We start from the raw sequence: 23,707 nt of genomic DNA, 5'->3' as shown, positions 1-23,707 counted from the left end.
CACCATGGAAGCATTTAATAACCATCAGAGCCATCCAAATATGAAATGAGTTTCCTCATGAGGAATTGGGCTTTCCATCACTCAAGGTGTCCACATAGATTGGGCATCTATTTGATAAGAACATTTTGGTGAGAAGCCAAGCATCAGTTTCCTTTTAGTTAGGAACTTCTTTATAACAAAGTTATGTATTTTTCCATTCTTGAGATATCAGAAGTCTCTTTCTTGGGTACTTCTAAATAAGCAGCAGATTAATGAAATAAATCCTGATGGCACTTTCTGGCTATTTATTCAACTCAATTAAAGACAAAAAATCAGCAGCAAATTCCAGAGATTGAAAAGGTAATCATGTGCCACTGAGCAGAAAAGATTCCAGAATAATGTATATTCAACAGTAATTTAAGTAGTTAGTTTTCCAAAAATAACCATATTTTATCTTCCCTAATTGTTGCTTTTATGATGTGTTTCATTCTGATAATATTAAAAATGAGTTCTGAACATTATTTTTAAGATGTTTCATCATCCAACTTGTATCTCAATATGGATAATTCAATTACGGACATTCTATCCAAAGCATTATCACAAAGGGGGCAACTATAAAATCTGTAGGAACTAGGAATTAAGAAAAAATAAATACCCTCTAAAATTTAACTTTAGTAAATGTAATTTACTTCAAAAGGACTCCACACAACTATAACCAGTCTGTGAGATAATGGGATCTAATATTACACTTCATTAGCAGGTTACATGAAATCCAACATAGCTTTAACTATATTAAGAATTGAAGTTCAGAGTCATTAAAATAAACACATTTTGTAATGTTTGGTTTGTTTGTTTCTCATTCACTTAAAGTCTAAATAACTTTATTATTTTAACCATAACTAATACATTGCACAGACTCTAGTTTTTATTTTTTTCCTCTGAAGAAAATCAACATTTGATTCAACAGGCAGTTCAGTTACTTGCTAGTCATCTTGAACTTCAGTAGATTTGCTTTTAGACTTTGTTAGGGCAGATCTGTGGACAGTCCAAGGTATCAACCAGCCCCTCTAACTTGGCAGGACTCAATATCCAAACTCTGTTTCCCCTGTGAATTTGCCCAGGGTTTTTTTCAGGCTTTATTAAACTGGTCCTAGAGTAGATCATGTACTGGGTCATGGGCATTACTCCAAAGTTCTGACTTCCTGGTGTGCCAACTGGATGCACTGGTATGAATAAGTGTCTCCACTCTGATTAAGCCAGAAGTCCCTTATTTCCTACTCACAACTTTGTTAATAACTTCCCTCTAGTAAGCCTCATATTATCATATTGTCTTCCCTCCTTCTCTCCTGTGTCATGCTCCAGAAATTCCTGATGGCCCCAATATTTGATCTCTGTTCCTCTACCTTGTGGGACCTCTCTTGAGTGCCTTTCTCTGTAGCAGCCTGGAAATTGTCCACAGATGGAGATCTGTAGCAAACAAATGGTTCACCCTGTGAGTTTTCTTATTGTCCAATGCCTCAAAACTATGGCTTTTTATATTTTGTTCAATTTAGCAATTGTTAGTGGCCAGAGGACTACTAAACTGTGGGTGATACTTCACTGCAGATACATTTTTAATATTATTTTTAGGACCACTTTCTAGACTGAGAGAATTTAATAAGATAAAATCTTTTCAACACAGATGTATCTACATATACATATATAAAATTAGCATACCCCAAAATACAAGTCAGTCTCTTTCCCCAATGTCAATTTACATGACTCATCAAACTTCTGCAAGCCCAACATGCCAATTCTTAATTGTCAGAAGGCTGAACCATATTGAAATCCCCATATCTTTTAGTCACATTTGATTTATACCAAGTCAGAGCTAATCTGTTTTCTTCAATATAAAGTAATCACACACTTACATTTCAACTGGAATTTGTTGTTATTGAAATAAGTAATAATTCTATTTGAACATTAAATTTAATTGAACTGTAATTAGTACTGTTTAATACAACCATGCAATTCAACATAATTACTTTGCTCCAAGAGTTTCCCTCCTTTCGTTCAAACTGCTTACAAATAGCAAAAAAGCAGAATGGTGAAGTGCAGAAGGATAAATTAAATAGAAATTTCCAAAACCAGAGTCAAAAGATTGGGTAGTGAAGCTACTTTCCAACAACATATGAAGATAATAGAATGCTAATGGGTAAGTGTGATAGATTGAATCATGTTCTGTCCAAACATATGTTCAACTCCGAACTCCAGTTCCTGTGGGTGTGAAATCATTTGTAAGTAGTATGTTTGAAGATCCTATTTGTATTTGAAGCAGGCCAAACTGAATCAATGTGGGCCTTAATCGTATATGACTGGAGTCTTTATAAGTAAAGGAAATTGGGGAATGGATGTGCAAGCCCCAGGAGGAGAGAGAAAAAGGCAGATTACCTTGTGACAAAGGTAGAAATTGATCGCCAGCATAGACTTTGGAAAAGGCATGGCTTGCCAAAGTTTTGATTTTGGATGTTTAGCCCTGCAAACTGTGAGCCAATGCATTCCTGTTGCTTGAGTTTGTGGTATTTTATTACAGCAGCCCTGGCAAATTCAGACAATAACTTTCCACCAGCCTAACTGATAGCCAATTTGTTATGGTCATAAGTGCTCAAAAACTATAAGATAAACTGGGTCAGGAAATAGAAAACTCCACAGGGCATCTGATTATAAGGAGTAGAATCAGGAAGGACCATGTAGATATCTATGGTCCTCACATTACAGGAATAAAAATAAAATGACCTTATTGTTCAAAATCCTGGCATCACCCCCCAGAAACTTCTCATCTTCAAAAGGAACTTCCCCTTAATTTGAAAGGAACATTGTGCGAACCTTAAAATGAAAAGTCCATGCCCACTTATGTGTCTGTCCAGAAAATGGTTTTAATGCCTGGCTGTGTTATTGAGGGAGAAAATCATGGGGAATTAGGCCCAATGAACCATACTGAAGTTCTAAACTATAGCTGAGAGAATAGTACAGACGCTGACATCAGAATCTGATTTGCTTCCTGTGTCTGCCACATTCCCATTATGTAAATTTGAACAATTTATTTTAACTTCTTCTTTCCTCAGTTTCCTTATCTGTAAAATGGTAAAAATGATTACAGCCACCACACTGAGATATTGTGAGGATTGAATGAGTTCATGGACTTAAAATCAAAGATTAGTAGCAGGCACAAAATAGACTTTAATAAATCTTAACTTCTGTTACAACAAAGACTTTATCTAACTGTACAACTAAAGAGAAGCGAATATTGAACAAGACTTCCTCAAATTTCTTTCTTCTCTCATTCTTTCTCTATTCCACTTTAAAAATTTTCTTGAAATCTAGTCACAACTGTTCCATTAAACAAAATTTTCTGTGTTTCCAATTTTCAAAGCAAAAGAAGTAATTTTTTTTTTGCTATTTCAATTAAATAGGACAAGTGTAACTCATATTTAAAGGTAGACCTCAATTACATTTGATACACAAAAACTTGACTAGTGTTTTCAGACTTCCTCCTTGTAAGTTGCTAAAGTGATCTCATTTTTTCACAGCATGTTACACAATAATATTGTGCCATATAATAAGAAGGTCACTTATCTAATAGCAAACATACAGGCACTATGAGTTGGATAGTTAATTTATCTGCAGTCTGTGCCCTGGTCACATTAAAATCAACACAGATACATGCATTGCCTTGTAGGGATTAGACATGCAACTTGTAGACTTATAGACCAAGGGGTCTCATTCACTTTGGGACGGAGCTCTTTTAGACTTAAAATCAGACTCTCAAACTTCTAATCCCATTTCAGTATAGATACTAACCAACAACCATGGTTTCTGGTTGTTTCTTATAACATTATAGCTATAGAATGTTATCAGTTCCATATAGAAGTAGTTCTGTCCTCCAATGAAGATTCTGATAATGTTGATAGCCTGGTGGAAAAATGTACAATATTAGGCAAAACTATTGCTTATACTGAAATTATATAACTAAGCTACTTTTAGAAAGCAAGTTAAATGAGGTCACTAAGTGTAAGGAGAAACTGTACATATCACTGGAAAGAAAGTTGATGCAATTCTAGCCCTGGTAAAAAATAAGAGTTAAAAAGTTTCAACTGATCAGAAAAATAACTGAGTGATCATTATCCACCTTTTCCATCAGCCGCCTAAGTGTGTAATTTGGAAAGTTAGAGAAGATGTCAGGGCAAATGGAGCTGCACCAACACAAAATATTTAAGAAACACTGAGAAACCACATTTCCTTAAGTCGCTCTTCTTTTGAGGTTGTGGAAACAGAAGTAAATTGATTGTCTTTATTTCTCCAAGTATGTTTTAAATTTATAGACATTTTTTAGAGAAGATTTTGGTTTACAGAAAAAAATGTTAGAAAGTACAATAAGTTCCCATATACTACTTCCCCTGTGGTATTTAGATTCAGGTGTCAACTTGGCTAGGTGAAGGTGCCTAGTTCTATTGCTGTGGACATGAGCTGATGGCATGTGGAGCTCATCTGTTGCTGATTACATCTGCAGTTGGCCAGGAGCCGTGCCTGCTGCAATGAATGATGTTTAATTTAATTGGCTGGATGCTTAAATGAGAGAGTTCAATTTAGCACAGCCCAAGCAGCTCAGCATACCTCATCTCAGCACTCGCAGCTCAGCCCAGGCCTTTGGAGATGCAGAAAGGAATCACCCCAGGGAAAGTTGATTGGAACCCAGAGGCCTGGAGAAAAGGCTGGCAGAGATCACCCTGTGCCTTCCCATGTAGGAAAGAACCTCAGTTGAAAGTTAGCTGCCTTTCCTCTGAAGAAGTAACGAAATAAATCCCCTTTTATTGAAAGCCAATCCGTCTCTGGTGTGTTGCATTCCAGCAGCTAGCAAACTAGAACATCCCCGTGCCCACAAACATTTTTCTCTATTTTTAATATCTTGCTTTAGTGTGATTCTTTTGTTAGAGTTAATGAATCAATATTTATACATTATTATTACCTAAAGTCCATAGTTTATATTAGGACTCGCTCTGTTTTATATTATTCTGAGTTTTGACAAATGTATATTGTCACCTATCCACCATTACAGTATCATACTGAATAATTCTAATGCCCTAAAAATTCCATGTTCTCACCTATTTATCCTCCCACCTTCCCCCAGAATGCTTGCTGCCACTGATCTTTTCACTGTCTCTATAATTTTGCCTTTCCCAGAATCTCATATAAGTGGAATCATGCAATATATAGCCCTTTCAGACTGGCTTATTTCACTCAGTCATATACATTTAAGGTTCCCTCATAATGTTTTTGTGACTTGATAACTAATTCTTTCTCATGCTAAATAATATTCCATCATATAGATGTACCACAGTATGTTCATCCATTCACCTAATAAGGAAATCTTTGTTGCTTACAATTTTGGGCAATTATGAATATAGTTGGAATAAACATTAGTGTGCATGTGGGTATACGTTTTCAGCTAACATGGGTAAATATCTAGAAGTGTGATTGCTTAATGGTAAGATTTACTTTTAGCTTTGTAAGAAACTGCTAAGCTGTCTTCTACAATGTCTAACATTTTGCATTCCCACCAACAATGAATGAAAGTTCCTTATTGCTTGACCTCTTCTCTAGAATTTGATGTTATCGGTTTTGGATTTTAAGCATTCTGATATGTGTGTAGTGGTGTCTTACTTTGATCTGAAATTTCTTAATGACAAATTATGCTGAGCGTCTACTCACAGGCTCATTTTCTTCTTTTTATCTTCTTTGGTACAGTTGGCACTCAGATGTTTTGCTCACATTTTCATTGGGTTGTTTGTTTTACATTGTCAATTATAAGCTTTCTTTCTGTATTTGGAATACAAGCCATTTATCAGATATGTCCTTTGCAAATACTTTCTCTCAGTCTGGGGCTTTGCCTTTTGATTCTGTTAAGAGTAGTTTTGCAGAGGAGAAGTATTTAATTTTTACGAAGTTTCAATTTAATTAACTTCTAAATATTTACTGTCATGAATCATGTTTTTGGAATTTTATCTAAAAAAATCAAAACCTAGCCCAAGGTCACCTAGAACCTTTTCTACATTATTGTCTATAAGCATTATAATTTTATAGTTTTAAATTTTACCTTTAGATCTATGAACCAATTTGAGTTCATTTTTTGTAAAAATATCAAGGTCAGTACCTAGATTCATTGTCTGTATCCTTTTAAAACACCATTATTCTCCACTGAATTGACTTTACTCTTTTGGAGAAGAACAGTTCAATATATGAGTTAATCAACTTGTGGGTTCTCTATTCCATTGCATTGATCTATTTGTTTATTTTTTTTTTCATTAACAGCAGTCTGTCTTGATTACTGTAGCTTTATAGTAGATATTGAAGCAGTATCAGTCTTCTGGCTTTGTTCTTCAAAATGTTGTTGGTATATAAACTTTAGGATGAGTTTATATCCACAAAATAACTTGCTGGCATTTTGATTGTGATTGTTCGGAATCTATAGATCAGTTTAGGAAGAACGAAAATCTAAACAATCTGGACTCTTACTGTCTATGAATATGGAATATCTCTCCATTTTATTAGGCCTTCCTTTTGTTTCAAGTTTTCTCATACAAAAATTTAACATATATATATCTTTTAGATTTATACCTAAGAATTTCATTTGATTTTGAGTCTCATATAAGTGGTGTTGTGCTTGTAAATTCAAATCCTCCTATAGTTCAATGCTGGTATATAAAAAAACAATAGGTTTTTGTTTGTTTGTTTGTTTGATTTGTTTTTTTGGTATATTAACCTTGCAAATTGCACTATTGGTATTCTGACATTAATTCCAGGAGTTCTTTTATTGTTGTTGTTTTTACTTTCTACATGGATAATCATGCCTTCTGAAAACACAGTTTGACTTCTTCCTTCTTGTCTGTTTACATTTTATTTTGTCTTCTTGTCTTTTGCATTGACGAGGACTTCCAATAGGATGATGGATAGGAGCGGTAACAGGTGACATCCTTGCCGTATCCCTGACCTTAGGGGTAAAGTCTCCAACCTCTCACCACTAATTTTAGTGTTAGCTGTAGGTTACTTAAAGATGTTCTTTCTCAAATTGAGCAAGTTATTCTCTATTCATAGTCTGCTGAGGGTTTTTATCAAGAATTGGTGATGGATTTTGTCAAATAATTTGCATCAATTGATAAGAACAAGAATTTTTCTTCTTTTGCTTGCTGATGAGATGGGTTATGTTAATTGATTTAAATGACAAAATAGCCTTCCATACCTGAAATAACTCCCACTTCTTCATGATGTGTGATTCTTTTTATATGCTGTTTGTTCAATTTTCTAATTTGGTCAAGGGTTTTTGAGTTTATATTTGGACGAATAATATAGGTTTATGGTTTCTGTGTGTTGTGGAATGTTTTTAATTGTTTATTCAATTTTTAAATAGATATTGGCCTATTCAGATTATCCATTTTCTGTTGTGTGAGTTTTGGTTGTTTGCATATTTCAAACAATTAGTCCATTTCAATTACATTGTCAAATTTGCAGGCAGAGAATTGTTCATAACATTTCTGTATTTTCTCCTAATGTTCATGAAATCAGTAGAGATGATACATCTTTCATGTCTAATATTAGGAATTTTTGTCTTTTTCTTTGCTAATCAAGCTAGAAGTTTATCAATTTTATTAACCTATACAAAAAAACATCTTTTGGTTTCTTTGAGTTTCCCTATTGTTTTACAATTTCAGTTGCATTGGTTCCTTCTCCAATTTTTATAATTTATTTTATTCTGCTTATTTTGGATTTAATTTGCTCTTATTTTTCAAGATTCCTAAGGTAGTGTATTAGTTAGGGTTCTCTAGAGAAACAGAATCAACAGGGAACACTTGCCAATATAAAATTTATAAAAGTGTCTCACGTGACCGCAGGAACCCAGAGTCCAAAATCCACAGGACAGGCTGTGAAGCCGAGGACTCCGATGGAGGGTCTGGATGAACTCCGCAGGAGAGGCTCACCAGCCGAAGCAGGAATGGGGCCTGTCTCCTCTGAGTCCTCCTTAAAAGGCTTCCCGTGATTAGATTTAGCATCACTAATTGTAGAAGACACGGCCTTTGGCTGATTACAGATGGAATCAGCTGTGGATGCAGCTGACGTGATCATGACCTAATCCTATGAAATGTCCTCATTGCAACAGGCCAGTATTTGCCCAATCAGATAAACAGCTACCACAACTTGGCCAAGTTGACACAGGTCCCTAACCATGACAGGTAGAATCTTAAATTACTGATTTTTAGATATTTTTCCTTTCTAAAATGTGTATTCACGTTTTTTTCATTTTAACTTAGTTCAATTTTTTTTTTCAATTTTCTCTCCAGACTTTTTCTTTGGCTCATGTGTTATTGGGTAGTGTTTTTTAATCTCCAAATATGCGGAGATTTTCCACATGTCATTCTCTAATTGAATTCTAGTTTAATTCCATTGTGGTCTGAGAGCATACTTTTTATGATTTCTCTTTTTTTTTTTCTAATTTGTTAAAGTTTGTTCTATGGCCCACGATGTGGTCTATCTTAGGGAATGATCCATGTCTGTTTGAGAAGAATGTATATGCTGTTGTTGGATAAAGTATACTACAAATGTCAATTAGATTCAGTTTATTGACAGTGCTGTTCAGATCAACTGCATCCTTGCTGATTTCTGCCTGTTGGATCTATCAATTGATGAATGATGAGTATTTGAGCTTCCAAATGTGATAGTGGATATGTCTATTTCTCGTTACACTTCTATTGGGTTTTGCCTGATTTTTAGACATATATACATTAAGGATGGTTTTGTGTTCTTGGAGAATTAGTATTTATCACTACATAATTCCCCTCTTTCTCTCTGATAAATTTCTATGTGCTAAAGTCTGCTTAATCTGAAATTAATTTCTTCCTCTATCCCTTTAACCTATCTGTATCATTTAAATGGATTTTGTTTAGGCAACATATACTTGGATCTTATTTTTTTTAGCCCACTCTGATAGTCTCTGCCTTTACTTGGAGTATTTAGACCATTTGCGTTTTAAGTGATTACTGAAATAGAATAAAATTTGCCATATTTGCTACTGTTTTCTGTTACTATTTTTCTTTGTTCTTTTTTTCTTTCACTCTTTTCCCTCTTTGGCTTTAATATGATTAAAGAGCATTTTTGTATGATTTCATTTTAGCAAATTGATTGTTGTGGTAGATTGAAGCTATATGTACCCTGGAAAAGGCCATGTTCTTTTAACCCATTCTTGTGGGTTCAGACATATTGTGGGTGGGAACTTTTGACTAGGTTTTTTCAATTGAGATGTGACCCACCTCATTCAAGATGGGTCTTTATCCTCTTGCTGGAGTCTTTTATAGGAAGTTAAAATGCATAAGCAGCTAATAATTGAAATTAACAGAAGATCACAGAAAGAGTCTTGGAGAAGCTGAGAGGAAGCCATTGAAGCTAGAAGAAGCTGGAAGCACCAAAACCCAGAAAAGAAGGACTAGCAGACAGTCCTTGGGCTTTGATCTCCAAACATGTTTCTCAGCTCTTCCCACTCCCCCTTAAGTGGCACAGGAAGTCTGGCACTGGGTTAGTTGGTTAATTTTTTATGCAAGTCAAATCAGTTAAACTCTAGTAAAACAGTGCTCCTTGAGGGCATGCCTTTGTAAGGACAGAAAACTCTGATTGTATTTCAAGATTGTTACTTTTCTCCTTCCCCTAACTGGAAGCCTGAGGGGATTTTTCTATGTTCTCTACCCTGAGAACCCTATTGGTCTTCTGAAGGTAAATCCCACGAAACTATGGGGTCCTTCCTATGGCTGGACTCCCAGGCGTTTTTATCTATCAAGCTAGTCTAGCTCCAGCCTCCAGCAATTACTTAACTATGCTTTAAGTGTTTGCACCTGTGTACACTCCAGCCATCTTCTTCTACTCCTGAGCTTCTGTTCTCCTAAGCTGTGATTATCTGTATTTGCAGTTTTTAGGGCAGTAGTTTGCTCTGAGACCTCAATTGTCTGGTAGCTCTAAGAAGAGTTGTTGATTTTCAATTTGGTCATCTTTTTTCTTATGTGTGCATAGGAGGGTTGATTTCCAAGATCTTTGTGGTGGAACAAAAACTAGAAATCTCCAGGGCTCTTTTTAAGAGGAGAGAGGAAAACAGATGTTGAGAGCAAAGGAGAGAAAGAGTTTTGTCAAAGAACACATTTGCAAGTATTGACTAGAGTACTATTTGAAATTGTAGAATATATTAGACTGCAAAGGAGTACAGATTTCAGAACACCTTGTCCCCTTGGAGAGGGAGAAAGGGAGAAAGGCTGAGCATATGTATTTTTAATTTTGTGGATTAATTGTGCCCAAAAGACTGTGAAATTCAAAAGAATTAAACATTTTAAAATGCATAAGTATAATTCAGTTTAGATGAGCACATATTTATTTTCCTATACCTGTACTTTTGAAATAAATGGAAACCTATCTGATCCAAAGATAAGGGCAGGTAATTTAATAATTGAAAGTGCTAGTAAGGTTATTCATAAAAGAACCTCTAAATAAAATTTGAGGCTTAAATGATATATCTAAACATTATTAAATCAGATACTCATGAGGCATAGATTCTGGTTAATACTATCTAGTGGGTGTTTTAATGGGCTCTTCAGCAAACTGTTAGAGAAAAAACTCATAGCCAATTTTTAATTGGTGAAAGAAGTTTTAATTGCAATAATAAAACAGTGCAGGGTGGGCCACGGTGGCTCAGCAGGCGGCGTTCTTGCCTGCCATGCTGGAAACTCGGGTTTGGTTCCTGTTGCCTGCTTATGCTGAAAAAAAAAAAAATACTGCAAAAAATCCTACTTTAAATAAAATAAACTTTCCTAATAGAGTGTATAAACAAATGATTATATAACAGTAAAATATTCTGACTGTATAACTTAGGAGAATGAAAACTTGTGGATGAATATTGTAAAAATCAAGAAAAATTTCCTGGTACTTTATAATAACTAAAAAAATAAATACAAAGAAAAGAAAAAAAGTTTAAATGACAACAGAATCACAAAAATAAAGCCAGCAGAAAAGTCAGGAGCATCCTCATAAATTATCTGAGGATGGGAAACATCTAGAAATACTCTGGTCTCTATCCTTTGGAATACAAGAGTTTAGAAATGTAGACCTTTTGGGACCTAGGTCCTTGAAATGGTCTGTATACAGTAGGCATAGGCTAACACAAGAGAAAATAAAATACCGACTTCACTTTTTTCAGTTTTAATTTGACAATTTTTTTTGTTTTAATCAAAAAGAGTTGTATGGAAGCTTAGAGACAGGAAATACCAGTGTAAACAGTCAAAACTAACTTCTATTTTCTTTAAAATTAGGACAACAATGTTGGAAATACAGTAATAGTCATACCTGTTGAAAATAGAAAAAAGAATATTTTGGGGCTCATATTTGTTAAATTTTGTTAAAATTATGTATCATTTATTAATACATATAAGGTGATATTTTTTTAATTAAGCTTAGTTATTTCAATAAAACGCTCTATTTTTATTTTAAATAAAAATCACTGACCGAGAAAGCCTGCAAATTCTGCTTCTCAGTTTCACCCTGCTTAAAGGGAAAACAAAGTGGTGCAGACCATGACATCATATGCAAAGCTCTGCTGCAGGTTCCTTCTAATGTATAGACAAAAGTCTTCAAAAGAAATAAGTGCCTCCTTCAGTGTTGTTCTTATAAACTCTAAAGAAGTGAATAGCGTCTATCATCAAAACAAACAGGACAATGAACGTCAAGTCTGGTTGGAACTTTATCCGCACAGTACTCTGGGGAAATTAAAGGATTTACATCTCATATGAAATTTAATAACATTTTAGGAGCATTTTTGTAACTTTCCAGGTGAGAAAATTATTTTAAATACTCAAGGTCAAGCAGCCATGATCATCTTTTAGGATCATTAACTTTTTCTCCTTTTAGTACTAAATGTACCTTATCCTTTCCTTAATGCATCTTTAATGCTACTACCAAGAAAAGAAATTTAATGATAAATAAGCTCCAAGCTAACAGTTTGACACTATCATTTAATGTTTTGCTTGAATTGAAGCAGTCCTAACTATTCACATGTTAAATCCTTTTCCTCTGCAGAAATGTTCGAGTTTAATCCTTATTCCATTTTCTCTGGATTTTAAAGTGTTCCAGGAATGCCTTGGTAGGTTTTGCATATTTGTTTTGGGCTTTTAATAATTTAAAATAAGTGAAACAAATCACTTATTTTCTATTTCATTTCATTTATTTGCAATATTTGCCAGTGTTTTTAATAATCTCTCTCTCTCTCTTTCTCTTGTTTTCTACATCAAATTAAAAGTGAAATAAATCAGAGGTTTTAAATTATAATTTTATGAATTTTTAGATTTGCTTAATCTGAAAGTTAAAATGCATCATTCAGGAAAAGGTATATATATATTGAAGTCTATACATTCTACCTATCTAATCTTGATAGATAAAGATAAAAATGGATAATATGAAGAATTACAATACAAGTATGTGAGTCATATTTTTTCATTACTGGTAATATTTAAATTTTTTCTTAGCTTCACTATTCTTAAGATGGACTGACATTTTATGATCTTCCTCCAATGTACAAATTTAAATTATTTCAATATCTGCTATATGCTATAACTGAAATAGAAAGTCAAATTCTTTTTGCAAATTATCATAGCTAGATCCATGAAATTTTCCGAGTTTAGATAACATTGGTATGAGCTATTTTTGTGAATTTCTTCCACTATTAATATGTGCAATGACAAATGATATATTATCATTAAGTGAATTTTATTGCCAGGTATTTTAGGCAGAATAATTGGCTCTAAGTGTGTCCTAATCCTTGGAATCTGTGAATGAGTTAGTTATATGGCAAGAGGGAATTAAGGTTGCAGATTGAATTAATGATGTTAATCAGTTAACCTTGAGGTGGGGAGATTTCCTGAATTATCTGGGTGGGTCCAATGTAATCACAAGAGTTATTCTGAGTGAAAGAAGGAGGCTGAAGTTAAATGAAAGCAGGAATGCAATTAGTTTTTGTATAGTATGTGAGGTAGAGCTCCACCTTTTCTTTTCCATATCCAGTTTTCCCAGCACCATTTGTTGAAGACACTGTTCTTTTCCCATTGAGTGGACTTGACATCCTTGTCAACAAAGGACCAGTGGAATAAATATAAGAACTAAAACTGTTAAACTCCTAGAAGACAATATAGGGGAACTTCTTCTGGATATTGTGTTAAGCAATGAATTTTTAGACTTTATACAAAAGAATTAGGAACAATTTGAGTTAACTTTTGTGTAGGGTGTGAGATATGGGTCTTCTTTCATTCTTTTGCATATGGATATCCAGTTCTCTAGGCACCATGGACGAGTGGCTAAACAAACTGTGGTATATACATACGATGGAATATTATGCAGCTTTAAGGCAGGATAAACTTATGAAGCATGTAATAACATGGATGGAACTAGAGAACATTATGCTGAGTGAGTCTAGCCAAAAACTAAAAGACAAATACTGTATGGTCCCAATGATGTGAATCGACACTCGAGAATAAACTTGGAATATGTCATTGGTAACAGAGTTCAGCAGGAGTTAGAAACAGGGTAAGATAATGGGTAATTGGAGCTGATGGAATACAGACTGTGCAATAGGACTAGATACAAAAACTCAAAAATGGACAGCACAATAATACCTAATTGTAAAGTAATCATGTTAAAATACTGAACGAAGCTGCATCCGAGCGATAGGTTCTTGTTTTGTTTTGTTTTGTTTGTTTTGTTCTTATTATTATTACTTTTATTTTTTTTCTCTATATTAACATTCTATATTTTTTTCTGTTATACTGCTAGTTCTTCTAAACCGATGCAAATGTACTAAGAAACGATGATCATGCATCTATGTGATGATGTTAAGAATTACTGATTGCATATGTAGAATGGTATGATGTCTAAAAAAAAAAAAAAAAAATGGTCAGCACAATACTGTCTAACTGTAATGTAATTATGTTGGAACGCTGAATGAAGCTGCATCTGATCTATAGTTTTTTTTTGTTTTTTTTTTCTTTCTCTTATACATTTTTGTACTTTTTATTTTTATTTGTGTTTTCTCTGTGTTATCACTTTATTTCTTTTTCTGTTGTCGTGCTATTTCTTTCTCTAAATCGATGCATATGTACTGAGAAATGATGACCATACACCTATGTGATGATATTAAGAATTACTGATTGCATATGTAGAATGGATTGATTTCTAATGTTGTGTTAGTTAATTTTTTTTAATTAATAAAAAAAAAAGAATTAGGAACAAAAGAAAAAAAGCTAAATTGGACTCTATCAAAATTAAAACTTGTGCATCAGAGGACATCAAAAAGAAAGTGAAAAACAAGCTACAGAATGGGAGAAAATAGAAAATATTTGAGGTCTATATGTCTGATAAGGCTTTAGTATTTAGAATAATGAAGGATTTCTATAACTCAACAACAGAAAAGCAAGAATCCAATAAAAAATGGACAGAGGACTTCAACAGATATGTCTCCAAAGAAGGTTTACAAATGGTCAATAAGCACATGAAAAGATACTCAACATCATTAGCTGTGGTGGTTTGAAGTTGTATGTTCCCCAGAAAAAACATGTTCCTAAATTAGGCACATTTCTGTGGGTGTAAACCCAGTGTTTGATGAAGTTAGTTCAATTAAGATGTGTACAGCTCTGTCCAATTGAGATAGGTCTTAACCCTATTACTGAAGACCTTTATAAAGGGCATGAGCTCAGAGACAGAGCAAAAGTCACAGGAAGAAAGAAGCTGGATACTGACAGAACCTGAAAGAGAAGGAAGAGACCAAGAGACTCCACCATCTACCTTGCCAAGTGACAGAGGAACCAAGAATCACTGGCAACGAAATCCAGAAGGCCACGGTCTTTGGGGAAGAAAGCATTGCCTTGATGATACCTTGATTTGGACTTTCCCCCAACCTCAAACTGTAAGCAAATAAATTGCCATTTTTAACCCAACCCATTTCATGGTATTTGCTTGAGTACCCTAGGAAACTAAAACATTAGACATTAAGGAAATCCAAATGAAAAGCACAATGAAATATCACTTTGCCCATGCAGAAACAGCTGTTATTATAATAAAAAAAAAGGAAATAACATGTATTGATGAAGACATGGAAATATAGGAACACTTCTGCATTGTTGGTGGGAATGTAAAATGGTGCTGCCACTGTAGAAAACAGGCAATTCCTCAGAAACTTAATTATAGAATTACCATATGACCCAGCAATTCCACATCTAGGTAATACCTAAAATAACCAAAAACAGGGACTTGAACAAATATTTGGTTACCATTATTATTCAGTCATAAAAAGGAATGAATTTCTGATACACACTACAAAATGGATGAACCTTGGAGATATCAGGTTGAATAAAATAAACCAGATACAAAAAGACAAGTGTAGTATGATCTCGCTCACATGAGATAATTAGAACATAGAGTCAGAAATTAGAATATAGGTTCAAAGGCAGGGATGGGGTGAGCAATGAAGAGTCGGAAATGAATTGACACAAAGTTTCTGTTCCGGGTGATGGAAACTTTTGATAATGTATGGTGGTGATGGTAATGCAACATGGCAAATGTAATTAATGCCTTGCTGAACTGCATACTTAAAAGTGGTTAAAATGAGAAACTTTAAGTTGTGTATATATTACAGGATGCAATTTTTTAAAACATAATTTAACAGCAATTTAATTTGCAAATTAAATTTGCAATTTTTTTGCAAAATATAGTTGAGTTAAGAAAATGATGAATTAATCTATGCTTTGTTTTAAATATATCACAAAAGCAACTATAGTGCTTGCCTGCCCATGTTTTGTATTACTTTAACTTGAAGCATATTTATAATGTACGAGCTTTTACTTTGGAATGTTTGTTCTCAAGGTGTAGGATATATTTTGGGGAATTTCTTTTCTTGGATTCCAGCTGTGTAACCCTTATATATCTCATAATGATGGGAAAGATGACAATGGGGTGGGAGCAGGATATGTTAAATATATCAGATCTATTTAGCATTCACCTTCACAGTATACAGTAGTGCAAATTATAGAGTGAATATTTAATGAACACTTGATTGTAGGATTGAAATTTTATTAATTTTCTGGGGAGTAAAATGTTTTTTTCCATCGTTAAAGGTTTGGTATAACTCACTGATAAAACTCCTGGGTCAGGAAATTTGTCAGGGAGAGGAGAAATTTTTTATTAGTAAGCTTTGTATTGAAGTATAGCATATGTATAGATAATTGCACACTCTTAATATTACAGCTTCATACATTGTCACAAGGTGAATATATCTATGTAATCAGCACACAGATCAAGAAACAGATCCTTACCAGAACCCAGAAGTTCTCACCTCATTCTTCTTTCTGGTTATTACCCAAAATCACATGTAATCATGTTCCTGGTTTTTGAAGCTAGAGCTTGGTATTAACTGATTTTGAATTTATAGTAATGAAAGCATATAGTAAAACATTTTTTGTCTGGCTTCTTTTGTCTCATACCTTTTCTCATGAGATCCAACCCAAATGTTGTTTGTATTATAATGCATTCATTTACATTAATATGCAGGTTTGCCATTGTATGATTACATCAAATTTCATATATTTGTTCTTCTGTTGACATTTGGGTAATCTTCAGTTTTAAGCTATTAAAAATTGTATTGTTATGAATATTTTTAATATAAACTAATTAAATATATATATCATTTTTTTCTTAAAAACATTCCTCAATTGGAATAGCTATTGCATATGGTAAGTATTTATAGAGCTTTGGTATTTCCACAGAGGTTTCCAAAGTATTTTCACAAATTTTCACAACCATCAGGAATTATCAGTCAGACTGCTCCTTTCCTGGTTTTTACCTTTTACTTTCTATTTTTCTCACTCTAACCATTCTGAAAGATGTGTAGTGCCATTGCTTTGTGGTTTTAATCTTTACTTATCTAATGAATTATGAAGCATGCATTGAATAATTTTTCATACATCCATGTGTGTTCAGTGATCGAAAATGCATTTTACCCATTTTTATATTTTATTCCTTTTTATTGATTTGAAGGAGTCTTTTGAAGATTCTGACTGCAGGCTTTTGCTGATTATATGTATTTTAAGTATCCTTTTCCACATAGCAACTTTCCTTTTCCCTCTATTAAGGGTGTTTTATAGATAAATATAAATTTTTAATTTTAATGTAGTCCAGTTTACAATTTGTTTCTTCTTCAGACTGGTGCTTTTTATAGTCAGGAAAAGCAAAGATTTTCTATACAAAATTTATAAATATATTGCTCTGTGTTTCCTTCTAAACATATTGCGTTATGGCCTCAGAGAGTTGTGAATATATTCCCTGATCTTTTTCATCAATTTTGAAAACATCTCAGTTATTACCTTTTAAAATGTTATATTGCTCTCATTTTATTCTTTGTTTTTCTTCTAGACCTTAAATTAAATATATGTTAGAATTTTTTATGATGTCTCATAACTTTTATGCTGTTTTCTAGATTTTCCTTTTTCCTATTTCAGTTTAGACATTTTCAGCAGTATTCTATATTTTGTTCATGTCCCATCACCACATTTTTATTTCTCTACCTCTTTGAGATAACATTAAGCATATTATCTACTTTATATATTTTTATTTTATGATGTTTTGTTCTCAAGTTGTAGGAAATATTTCCATAGATTTCTTTTCTTAGTTTCTAGCTGTCTTCTCCCAGTTCACTAATCCTTTCTCTCTGTGCTATGTCGAATGTATTAATAATTACATCCACTAAAATGTTAATTTTAGATATTGTATTTTTCAGTTCTGAAATTTTCATTTTATTTATTTTATATGTTGCAATACATGGATGAATTTCTCCATAATTGAATTTAATTTTTATCTATATTCCCTCCAGAAAACAAAAAGAAAGTAGAAGAATTTTACAAAAATTTAAATTCACAAGGACAACAAGAAATGGAAAAGTTCAACCAACCAACCAGAGGTGTAACCAATCTTAGAAAACAAAGATAAACAGAAGGACATGGGTGTCTTATTAAAAAGACAAGTTAAGGGTGGACCACGGTGGTTCAGCAGGCAGAGTTCTCACCTGTCATGCCAGAGACCCGGGTTCGATTCTCAGTGCCTGCCCATGCAGAAAACAAACAAACAAAATGCTAACACCACCAAATGTCTTACAAGAGCAATGGAAAAAAAAGTAGGAGTATTTGCATCACTTAATCCTAGAAAAAGGTAAAGATGGATTAATCAATTATCTGAGAAAGTCGAGGTGATGAGTGAGGCTGAAAAGGAAAAGTTATTCCCCCATTCACAACAGGGTTTCCTCTCTGAAACTGAATCAGAATTTACTGTATCCCAAGACACAAGGCCACGAGAAGAATGGCTGGAAAACATAATTCCAGAAACAGAATAAGTACTGGCAAATGTTTCCTGTACAAGACCATATAATTAATATTTTACGTACAGTTTATGTTGCAACTGTTTAATCCTGCCTTGGTGATATGAGAGCAGCCTCAAGTAAGATGTAAATGAATAAGCGTGGTTATATTTCAATAAAACTATATGTAGAATAACAGGCTGGATTTGTCCCACAGGCAGTAGTAACTTGACCACTGGATTAAATGAAAACCTATTTATTTGAAGGTAAGATTACTAGAACTCTTTCTGCACTTGGTAACTGAATGTATACTCACCACACTTAAGTAAATATTATACTAGTTTGTATAAGATTGGAAAATTCCTCTTTGTAAACATTGACTGACCAAGAGAGACCAATTCATATTTATGCTTGGAAGACACCAGACAAACCATTCCAACTCTACTTGCTCAGTCTAAAATGAAGTCTTACCCTGAAAATATGCACAGAAAGCTTCTATTAAACTTTTTTCATGCCTCACTCCTAAGAATGGACAGAATAAGCTCACCAGGTATTTGAAAAATTTCTAGTATAAGAAGCAGAAATCAAAAGTAAAACATGAAGAATAACAGAGAAAAGTTAACAGAGAGCAAAAAGATAATAGGTGTGGAAAACATATTATCTCCACACATTATTAATATTTATATTGATATTTATATTGATGATATTTTAATTAATTAAAATATATTGATGTCCTCTGAGATAGAAATTATAATTCTATTCATGAAAAATGATGATCTATTTAGATTTATTTAGAATCATTGATTCAATTATCAACAAATTTGTATTGATAACTCAAATGTGCAAAACTCAGTTTAGGTACTTGAGATACAACAATAAAACACAAAAATGTCTGCCCTCATGTATTTGCTGTTTAAATGACAAGAAAGAAAATCAACAAATTAATATAATAAATGTGATAATGGAATGCACTACATACTAAGCAGAAAATAAAGAATAGGATGAGTAAAGTCAGGTGTTCTTAGAGTTACAATCTTAAGTAGGGTGGTCAGGGGAGACTGCATTTTTAAGGTGATATTTGAGCTCTGGCTTAATTAACCATTAGCCATTGGAGGGTTACTGTTTGAATATCTGGGGAAGACTGATCTAAGCAAAGGGAGTAGCCAATGCAACTTCTTTAGGCAAGGGTATACCTTAATTATTTGAGAAACAGTAAGCAGGCCAGTGTGGCAGGAGAAGAGTGAGTGAACACAAATTTAATTTGCACTATGCTCATTAAAATTCATTGATCTATTTTGCCTGTGAAGATTTTGTAACATGCACTGGACAATATTAGTGCACTGTGTTACACATACAAATGTATGTATATATGTTCACTGATACTGTTTCAGATTCCACATGGCAACTCAACTGTAAGGAATTACCACTTTACATGTTTGCTATATTATCAAAGAAGAATATTCACAAAAAATGAATATTAAAATATCCCTCTCATTTCTGTAAAATGGTATCTGGGTGAGGTCTGACATTTGACATTCTCTCTATATATTTCAGCGAAAACAACATGCCACAACAGATTGAATGTAATACAATAAATATTTGTTTAAGCCAACCTAGCACACAGCTCATCAATACTCTAGTTTGGGAAAATAGACATTTTTCATAATATAGTTTTTATATTGATATTTAATTAATTATAGATAATTCAAAAATAAATTAATAATAACTATTTTTAAATATATCAGTTTTATCTAGTATTTAAATACCAATAGATAAAACTCAAATGAATGAAAGCTCTTGAGGTTCTCAAGAATCTTTAATAATGGTCTCCTAAGACTAAATATTTTCCTCTATCATTTGCAATTTCTGAGAGCTCTCTCTTACTCTCTTTCTATGGTTTTTCCCCCATTGAACAAGTGTCATGTGAGCCCTGCTTACTCAGTGTTAACCAAGAATGATTTTACATAAGGTATTTCTTTCCCATTGGCCAGCCCAGGAATTGGCAACATCTACTGATCTGGCTGATGTAACCTTTTGGCTAGATGCCAAAAATAAAATACATTTATGGAAAAAATTTCTTCAAAACAATCCCAAGTGCACTATGTGTACTATTTTCTGAAGCCAATTATTAATAAAATTGAAACTTGTAACTACTGCAAGCATCTTGACCTTTGAGCATCTCATCACTGGCAAGGTAGTTGTGAGCACTTCATCTTGCCAAGGAAATCATTAATAGAGTCTTGGACAGGATTTAGAAGGCAACTGAGATGTGAACAATATTTTAGATCTCATGCTTTCAACATGTTTAGCAATAGTTATAGCTTATGTTATAATTCACAATGAATGGAAATTCTGACTACTTTTCAATTATTTATCTTTCTGTTTTCTACAGTAGTCAAGCCCTGCACTTACCATGGAGAAATCATTTGCTGCTTTTTTGTGGCCAAAATGTCCATGTATAATACTGTTTCAGACATTTGCATAGCTTGCATCTAATATACAATTACCTGATCCAGTTTAGTAGTCTTTGAATTCCCTGCCACAGATTTCGATGGATTTTTTCCCCAGTTACATATAAACCTAAGTTAGATGTCCTTCTTATAAGTTAACAGTGTACCCACCACTACCATTATCTTAGCAACTAGCAATTAGCAATTAACAGTAATTTTTAAAAACTGATCTCTCCAAATTTGATTGCAACTTCTATAAAGGCAGGAAGCATTAGATGCCTATTACCTAGCCTTATGAACATGTATTTTGGAAAGTTACAGGAGATTTTAACCTGAATTTTTTTTTTCTTTTCTTAAGTCCCATATCTCAAGGATATGGTCATATTTTTTGCCTCATGAAGAAAGAAGAAAAACTATAAAAAGAAAACATCAATTGAGGTGTCCCACTCCTGGCCAAAATGCTATGTATGATCATTCAGGCTTGACTGTATGCAATTTTAAAGACTTAACCTGGCAGATCACATAGAAAAAAGCTTCCTCCTCACACGTACTTATCGCACAGCCAGTGCATTACGTTTTCCCAAGCAAGCTGTAGCCAAGGATTCAGGTCAGTTTGGTCGGCCATGTTCTTATGCATATCTACACTCCTAGCCAAGTTGCCTCCATTTAGAAGCTTCCTTATCCAGGGATTCTAGGCTGAGGCTTTCCTCTATTATGACATTTTTATCAGGGCAAGAGAGTGCTTAGAGACACTTTTCTTCACTCTGGCTCAGTACTCAGTACTTTTCTGCTCCTTATCCTCTGCCTCTCTTTCTTCCCAGTCCCTGGGTTCACAAAACAGCAGGGAGCCTTTTGTTTGGGACTCCTATGTCAGTGAACCAATTACCCCCATCAGTGCTTGGGAGTCTGACTCTTGCTAGGTGCATTTCTGTGGGTAACTATAGAACAGGGAGGCAGCACTTTTAACTGTTGAGCCTCTTGCTTATACTAAAGAATTCATTGTTTTAATTGACCACCTCAACACTCTGATGGCTCAGCTCTTTCCAGCTCATTTGTTGATAACATCAGCTCTGACTTAAAAATTTCTATGTTTAAAATTATTGTCATATAACAGTAATGTGAAACCGTGTGTGTGTGTTTGTTTTACTTTGAAATGCATAAAAAATAGGATAGATTGATGGATGGATAATTTTTATAGCCATTTTGTTGAGATAAATTCACATGCCATACAATCCATCTAGAGTGTACACAGTCTTCTAGTATATTCAGAGTTGTGCTTTCATCACCACATTCAATTCTAGAACATTTTCACCCACCTGATGTTTCACTTTTACAGTCCTATCTTTCTTTCTCTGGCTTTCCTTCTAGTAACATGCATGACCCTAAACTTCCCTTTTAACCACAGTTACATCCACATATGATTGGGGTTAATTACATTCACTGTAATATGCTACCATTACCTTTATTCATTCCAAACATTTACAATCAACCTTCTTACAAATTCTGCACAAATTAAGCATCGACTCCCCATTCTCTGCCCTCAATTCTTTCTTCTGTTGACCTATACTCCAAATATTAATATCATGAGTTTGCTATTTATATTCAGGTCATACTTGTGAGGTCATACAATATTTATCCTTTTGTGTCAGACTAACTTCATGCAACAGAATGTCCTCAAGGTTCATCCATGTTGTCACATGTGTCAAGACTTCATTTCTTCTTATAGATAAATAATATTCCATCATATTGATTATGCCATATTTTGATTATCCATTCATGAATTGATGGACACCTGGGTTGTTTCCATCTTTGGGCAATTGTGAATAATGCCACTATGAACATCGGTGTGCAAATGTCCATTTGTGCCCCTACCTTTAGTTCTTCTGGGCATATGCCTAGTCATGGAATTTTTGGAACATATGGAAGTTCTCTGTTTAGTTTCCTGAGGAGCTCCCAAACTGTCTTCCACAGCAGCTGTACCATTCTACATTTCCACCAGTAGTGAACAAGTGTCCCTATTTCTCCAGATCTTCTCCAACACTTGTAGCTTTCTGTTTTTTTATTTTAATAGTGTCCATTCTAGCAGGTGTGAAATAATATTGTTAGTGATGCTGACCATCTTTTACTGTGCTTTTAAGTCATTAACATAACCTCTTTGGAAAAATGTCTATTCAAGTCTTTTGTCTATTTTTAAATTGGGTTGATACTCTTTTTATCATTGAAGTGTAGGATCTCTTTATAAATCATGGACATTAAACCTTTATCAGATATGTGTTTTCCTCATATTTTATCCTATTGAGAGGCTGCCTTTTCACCCTCTTGACAAAGTCCTTTGAAGTGAAAAAGTATTCAATCTTAAGGAGGTCCCATTTATGTATTTTTTTTCCATTGCTCGCACTTTGGGTGTAAACCACCTCCTGTTACAGGACCTTGAACGTGCTTCCCTTGATTTTTTCCTAGAGTCTTATGTTTCTGCCTTTTATATTTAAGGCTTTGATCCATCTTGAGTTGATTTCTATATAAAATGTGAAATGAGATTCCTCTTTCATTGTTTTGGTTATGGATATCAAGGTCTCCCAGCACCATTTATTAAAGAGACTGCTTTGTTCCAAATGAATACACTCGGAAGCCTTGTTAAATATCAACCGACGATAGTTGTGAGGGTCTATTTCTGAACCCTCAATTTGATTTCATTGGTCAGTATGTCTGTCTTTATGCCAATAGTAGCCTGTTTTTACACTATAGTTTTGTAATATGCTCTAAGGTCAGAAAGTGAGTCCTCCAACTTCATTCTTCTTTTTTAAGATATATTTGGCTCTTCCAGGTC

At 33.8% G+C, this 23,707-nt stretch overlaps 1 long non-coding RNA gene across 3 annotated transcripts in view; it reads right to left on the bottom strand.

Annotated features, from left to right (window-relative positions):
* The window catches only part of LOC143663552 (uncharacterized), a 120,055-nt gene extending 98,503 nt beyond the window's left edge, over positions 1–21,552 (bottom strand). For 2 of the 3 annotated variants that reach the window (XR_013166026.1, XR_013166027.1), the window contains exon 1: positions 21,432–21,552. This is a non-coding gene — a long non-coding RNA (uncharacterized LOC143663552). Of the gene's footprint in view, positions 1–3,819; positions 3,931–21,431 lie in introns of all 3 variants that reach the window. The other variant, XR_013166028.1, reaches the window with a different exon arrangement.
* Between the last annotated feature and the right edge of the window lie 2,155 nt (positions 21,553–23,707).

Source organism: Tamandua tetradactyla, chromosome 19 (genome assembly GCF_023851605.1).
Source record: "Tamandua tetradactyla isolate mTamTet1 chromosome 19, mTamTet1.pri, whole genome shotgun sequence".
Classification (NCBI taxonomy): domain Eukaryota; kingdom Metazoa; phylum Chordata; class Mammalia; order Pilosa; family Myrmecophagidae; genus Tamandua; species Tamandua tetradactyla.
This window is presented reverse-complemented; position numbering and strand designations above follow the sequence as displayed.